The sequence below is a fragment of the Liolophura sinensis genome, chromosome 8, assembly GCF_032854445.1.
Source record: "Liolophura sinensis isolate JHLJ2023 chromosome 8, CUHK_Ljap_v2, whole genome shotgun sequence".
NCBI classification, from domain to species: Eukaryota; Metazoa; Mollusca; class Polyplacophora; order Chitonida; family Chitonidae; genus Liolophura; species Liolophura sinensis.
Window position 1 is genome coordinate 55,797,677 of NC_088302.1, and position 951 is coordinate 55,798,627.

The window sequence follows — 951 nt, forward strand, 5'->3', positions numbered from 1 at the left end:
ACAATCATTACAAAGTGAAGTTTGATGATTTCATCACACCATACTGACATGAAATATAACAATTTTGTCTGTATAATTATTATGCAGCTTTGCCAGGAACACAAATGGATTACAATATTTGGACCACCACAAGAGGAAAATCAAAAACTACAGGGCATTTATGACAACATAGTTGTATATTTCATAGACATTTTTGAGTATTTACATGTATGTACAATTAATATAAAGAGACAGAAGTGAACAAGTAATTCAGAAAGTCAACAACTCTAGTTCAGCTAAGACTGCTCAAGGCTTTTACATCACAGCACCTGTAGTTTTCTGAAACATAAGATAATTCTTCTGAGCCAAGTCAAAACTTTAGCACATGACAAATAAAATTTGGGATACACCTTATAAAGACGAAGCCCAAATTAAGAACTGGAAAGCAAGGTAAGACCTGTAATACACCACAAAGAGTAGGCTAGCTACAAAAAAATTCAGCTTCAAGGGTTATATTAATATATGTATTGCTTAGTCAGGATCTCAAATCGGTCCATGCACAGCTTTCAGTCTTGTGGTTTTTCATAAACTGTTTAATCAGGATCATACTGCAATCAGAAAGACAATCATTGCCTACTTTTTCACAGACCTCATTCATCACACAATGATGAGATGAATCAATGGTATGAATATCCTATCCCTAAGTCAGCAGTTGATCAACTGATAGTTGTGCATGGATACTCCATCAGGGTATAAGATACATACAACCCCTCAAGTGGTTGTTTATCAGAGCAAGTGCTTTGTGCTGGAACCCATACTGTAATACCATTAAGGATGTAAACTATCAGTGTGGATGTCAAGCAGGACAAAGCTCCACCTGAATTAGACCTTTATAAGAAATTGTTTCAAACAATGCCAGTGAAACAGCCCTGAGACAGAGGCTTATACATCAAAAACTGCTGGCAATTTAAT